The sequence below is a fragment of the Schistocerca cancellata genome, chromosome 1, assembly GCF_023864275.1.
Source record: "Schistocerca cancellata isolate TAMUIC-IGC-003103 chromosome 1, iqSchCanc2.1, whole genome shotgun sequence".
In the NCBI taxonomy this organism is placed as follows: Eukaryota; Metazoa; Arthropoda; class Insecta; order Orthoptera; family Acrididae; genus Schistocerca; species Schistocerca cancellata.
This window is the reverse complement of record NC_064626.1, coordinates 641,285,676-641,291,675: the sequence shown is the minus strand read 5'-3', so window position 1 is coordinate 641,291,675 and position 6,000 is coordinate 641,285,676. Positions and strand designations below refer to the sequence as shown.

General features: G+C 42.0%; 1 protein-coding gene across 1 annotated transcript in view; it reads left to right on the top strand.

Moving 5' to 3' along the window:
- The first annotated feature begins 5,562 nt into the window (after window positions 1-5,562).
- LOC126091188 (toll-like receptor 2) overlaps window positions 5,563-6,000 on the top strand; it is an 84,424-nt gene continuing 83,986 nt past the window's right edge. The window contains exon 1 of the mRNA XM_049907044.1: window positions 5,563-5,774. The gene's annotated coding sequence lies outside the window, so the exon portion shown is untranslated. The remainder of the gene's footprint in view (window positions 5,775-6,000) is intronic.

Below are 6,000 nucleotides of genomic sequence, written 5' to 3'. Positions count from 1 at the left end.
TTTCGCCACTTCAAGCAGACGACATACGAGCTAAAGTAACAACGTATGGCGAGCTGACTATTGTGTGGATTGAGAACAAACGAACTTCATTTCTACTGTTCAAAACGAAACAACATACGAACAAAAAACAGAGTGTTACATAATTGCTACGTCAGGAAAGAGACCATTAAATGCACTTCCGAGTAAAGGTCGAATTTAGATTGTGAATTGAAAGGAAACGGTTACAATTTTCATGGAAGACAGATGAGTCTCGAAGAAGTACGCTGGTTCACTGGTGAGGGATACGCCAACGCCGAAACATTTTGCGTCACGACTGAGCACGACCTCGGAAGGTATATATTATGTGGCAAAAAGGTCGAGACCTTCGCACAGAAACGTCAGAGAAACCAGTCTTCTCAGCCTTTCGCTTGGGGCTATTAACTCCTCCCTGAACTCGACGAACAGAGTGGTGGAAGGGAAGCTGGGGGGGGGGGGGGGGGGGAAGACGGAGAAATCGTCGTTGATACGGCGTTACCTGCAGAAACGTAATCTACGAGACTATATTGGAACGTAATTATGCCACTAAAGCCAAATGAAGATACGTTTCATACCGAAAACATATGCCCTGTAGGTCTCAAACGCCGCTGAGAACTAGTCGAATCTGTACATATCGTGGTGCAGCAAGGTACTAGCTATCAGGATAGAAGGCGACGAGAAAAGTACAATATGAGAGTTAGAAAGTGCCGCTGAGTGTCAAATTTTGTCGGAATACAGCAGAAAATGGATGGATTGCTGACGGAAAATTCTAGAGAACAAAAATTTGAAGACCGGAATGGACATAGAATGTTTAACGATATTACAAAATGACCACTGGTCTGTGGCAGCTAAAGTGAACGGAGACTCCTTGCAATTTACAACATTGTTCGGAATTATTAACTAGGTGTAAAATTGTGGCTAATAGTGATGTAAGCTGACAGAAAAAGAAGAATATACATGCGAAGCTCCCGATCGTCATGGAGAATTGTTATGTAAGGTGACAAAAAAGAAGAATATGAGGAAGTCAATAGTGAATGCGTGTGGGACTTCCCTAACAAAATTTCGTGAAACATTTGTACTGAGGTAGCAATGAGCTTTTTGGAACAACACTATGACTGTAATTATTTCACAAAGGGGATTGCTTTCGAAACGTTGTCTCGACGAACTTTCGAGTACTGTTCGTTTGTCTGGGACCTCTACTCAGCTCAATTAACGGAATAGGTAGAAAAGATTCAAGGAAGAGTTAACTGATTTGCCACTGTTCTGTTTGCTCAAAGCGAAAGCGGAGCAAAAATACTCTATATGCTCAGTTGCCGGCACTGCTCAGGTGAAATGATGCAACATGTAAGGGTTCATCGTTAAAATTACAATTTGGGGCCACATCTGACCTAATGATCACGATGTTAAATTTAATAAATTTGAACTTACAACGTCACAAAGCAAAATATGATCAAATGAAAATACAGGGTATTTTTTTAACAAAGAAAAGAGTGTCAGATATTCTTACAGGTCAAAAGTATATGAAAAGTACCCATAAATTTTCCGGAAATCAGCACCTGTTCTGATATGTACCACCCTGTCGTCTCATTGCTGTCAGCCTGTTGTGAAGAAATAGACAGCATAGGCAGCGATGGCAGCGGTGGTCAACATGCATCCTTACAAATCTTTCAGCTTTTCTCGCTGTGAATCGCGCACGTTTTCAAACACACCTGGCTACATTCGAATCACGTCATATTCATCTGTCAAGCGCTGCTGTAGCGTTTGCACATTGTCAATGGCTCAGGCATATACCAATGCCTTGAAATGTTTCCAAAACCAGGTATCCAACGGATTCAGATCCAGTGACGGGGGCGCCCTGCTACCGGATCTGCTCCACCAATCCGTCACCTGTCACCTATGAAAATTGAGGTGAACTACTGTGGTACGATCCGCAGAAAATAAAGTGGTGCCTCTTCTTAGATAAATCACCGTCTTTGCTTTTCAAAGGTGCACAGACACTCCCGATCGGGCGGCAGACTGTGCAGTCAAGCGCCCGTGACGCACAAATAGATAGAAGGTACAGTGAGAGTGGAGGCAGCGGCAGAGGAGAGGCGAAAGCAGCGATATTGAATATGTGTAGAAAGAATGACATAGGTAACCGCGTTGAGGAAGTGTTGAATATTGGATAGATACGTGTCCGAAACAGTTTAATTGAAACAGAGCACACAGGCTAAGTAAGAGGTAAGTAAATTGCAGCAGTTAGTGTCGAAAGGGACTTCCATGGAAACAGTAATTCGTGATAAGAAACAAACGAGAGTAGATCTCCGTTATATTAAAAAAATCCGTTTCTCACAAACGTAATGCATCAAAGGATTGAAATAACACGTCCCAGTTACACTACATCTCCAGGTATCAAAGACCTGGAAAATCCTGTATGTGTCTTGAACGTTTCTTCAGACGAAGAAGACGATATAGAAGACTTACTGATTTGCGAGTACAATGACTTTTTTAAGGCAATTTCCAATCTTACAGAAATAAATGTCCTCGGATTAAGATTCCACCAGACACAGTCATATACCAGTACTAAACGCGGTCGGATCACAAAATTTAGAAAGACATAATTATAAATTTCGTTACGTCCAAATATTATCATTTAAAAGACTAATAATAGTTGTCTCATTTTACTTGTCGAGATATGCCGGTGTAACATGGTAATAAATAAACATTGTCACAACCGCTAGAGCCATAATCAATCAGTAATTATGTTATACTTGGCTTAGAATACCAGAATCAAACTCATTACGTTATCTACGATTTGGGTGCCAGGTAAAACAGTGATATAACGAAATGCTATGTTATAAGACGGCTTTCTTTTCTTACAGCCTCTGATCGCTCGCAAAATTATAACCACAGTGAAAGTCTAGTGAAGCTTTATACAGGTACCTTGTCCAGTGTCTCTAGTATGCCCGTCTATCACACTATGTTGCACTTCTCAATTCTGAGTGCACAGTGAGCACGTGAAGATGCCCAGCTGAGAAATTTCGCCTGAATTCATGCAGTCCACGTAACATAACTGTCACGTGTTTCCCTGTTCTTGACAGTTCTCGGGTGCATACTGCAGATGCAGCGTTTCGGATTGGAAATGTTTGATACCATCCATAAAGCCCAGACTTGGCTCCCTGTGCTTTTCACCTCTTCGTTCTCAAGAACCACTGGTACATCGTCATAGAATTTTGACACAGATAACAATCTGGGGTCCAGTGTAGGGAATTGGCAGAAATCACAGGCGGCTGCCTTCAATAACAATGGTATTGGAGATTTGGTACCAGATGTCTAAATCGGACCAGTGACTACGTAGAGAAGTAGCTGGAAGGTGTAGCTAAATGTTGCAAATAAAATATGTTTGAGCTGCAGTGTTGTTTCGATTTCGCAACCGATAGGAGAAAAAAGAACCCTCGCATATGACTCAGTGTGCCATGGAATGTTAAATGCAACTGTATAGTCCTCAAAAAGTAAAACGGCCCATATTTCAGCAGGTATTTGTTTTACCTACATCTATATACATTCTCCGCAAGGTACTGCGTGGTACATAGCGGAGAATACCACGTGCCACTAGCAGTCATATCCTCTCCTGTTCCACTCCCAAATAGAGCGAGGGACAAAACGTCTCTCTCTATGCCACTGTACAAGACCTAATTTCTCTTAGTTTATCTTCATGGTCCTTACACGAAAGGTATGTTGTGGCAGTAGAATCGTTTTTCAGCTGGCCACAAGTGACAGTTCTGTAAATTTCTTCAAGAGTGCATTGCGAAAAGGACGTCGCATTTCCTCAGGGGACTCCTATTTGTATTCACTAAGACTTTCCATAATGCTGATCGAAACCACCAGGAACAAATCGAACATCACACCTATGAACTGCTTCGATGTCTTGCTTTAATCCGACCTGGTGGGGGAAAATATGACACTTTTTTTTAAACATTCTGTAAATGATTGGTATTCAATGTTTCATCTATCACACATTGTAAACTGTATTTTTTTTCAAGGTGTGCTATAAAGATGTGAAACTTGCACGGCAAACAGTTACGGCAATAAGAGAATAGAAGCTTTTGAAATGGACCACCCAAGAATGTTTAAATTACATGAATACATCGTGCAGCTGAAAAGATACTGACTCTATTGGCACAACCTGATTTTAAAAAAAGCGATCCCGAGGTCGTAAATTTGGGAGTGGAGAGAAGTACAAGAGGCAAAAGTTGTAGGGGGAGACCAAGGGTTGTTCACAGTAAGCAGGTTCAAACGAATGGAGGCTGCAGGAATTATTCAGAGGTAAAGAGACTTGCACAGTATAGACTAGCGCAGAGAAAAGCATTACTGCAGTCTTGCATCTAAGGACCACAACAACAACGCCTATCAGTTACCTGTTAGAGGAAGTCATTGGAAAACTACAGCCGCTTCCTAAGGTAAGAGAAAGAAACGAGACGTTTGTTATTGTAGGCCTGAAGGTATCTAGTATTGGTTCATTAAGTAGATAAATAACACAAAATATTGAACATACACGCAACTTGAAGGTCGATTAACACTGTCCTCCTGACAAGAACTGGAAACCAGAACCTTGGTTGTACCAAACAATGCTCTTTGTCATTGGAATATCTCGGTAGAACTGTACCCATTCTCACACATCAAGTTCTGCAAATACCCCTCCTACTATCTAAACGTCATGGGAGTTCTTGTGGATACCTTTCTGCAGTACACTTGCTGAAAATAAGATTTTGCGTAGAAACAGCTTAGTCACAGCTTAAGAAATCGTTTCTAGAATTAATATTTGTGCTGCTCTAAAACTTTGCTTCCGTTGGCTGTGTTAGTACCATCTGAACCATCCAGTTATGTCTGCATAAAGCCAATATCTTTGGCTTCCCGCTGGAAGTAGTAGAAAATTGTAATGGATGACTTCCACTGGTAAATTCACAAACAGGAAACAACGTTGCACAAGTAGTCATTTTATTGATAACATTTCTGTCCTTTCAGATTTCTCGTAGAAAAGACTTCCCAACCCCCTTCAGCCATTAAAATGATTGTTTGTGGAAAGTTAACTGCGCTTACTGGTGTTGCAGGCAACAACTAAGAGAAGACTGTATTGAGAAGGTCATCTTCTTGACGGATATTATCCATGCAGCCTACAACTGGACGTTCACCAACGACGACTTCTGGTCGTTCCTGTTGCGGCGCTTTGTGGGCGAACTGGGAGCTGAGTTGACGCATCTGTCGTTGGGCTCTTCAGATTTACTGACCACCATCCCAGTCAGTTTTCTAACGCAACATCTCTCCCCTGATCTGCATATGAGAGTGCTGAAGCTGGCGGATATGACGATTGGCCAGCTGGAGAAACCTCTCCTTATGATGCCCACGCTGCATGAACTGAGTCTTCCCGACGACAACATTAGTAGCGTCAGCGAAGGTAAGGCGCTTCTTCGTTTGTGCAACTTTATAAAGGCATGTAAATCACCATGTACACGTAGCTGGTATGCCTGTGCAGGCTTAGCAAACACTATGGCGTGAAGAAATATGCAGTTATTCCAACAAGACGCTGTATTGCTGTGGCTGAAACACCTCTGGAGCCGTCAAGGTGCGGTGTCAACGGTCGAACTCGGCTGTTTTTTCAGACCTTCACTACTAACGGCAGGACTCGCTGCTCGTGCCCAAGGTCATCTACATCGGAATGACGCAGTGGCTCTTGTACGTTAGGTAGCCAGTTGAAACCTGGAGGTGGAAGAACTGTACCGGTAAGCGTAGTGGACGTGGTGTCGTCCATTTCCCAAACTATGAATCAGTGTAAGAGAATCGATAAAATTTGTTTGTCATATTATGATTTATAGCTCAATAGGTAACGTAATACATGCTGAATTTGGCAAGCAAAAATAGGACTAAATTTCATATAGCTATTTCCTGTGGAACAAATTTACATATGTCCTTTGAAATCTAGTTCTACATTGGTTGTTAATGCTGTTA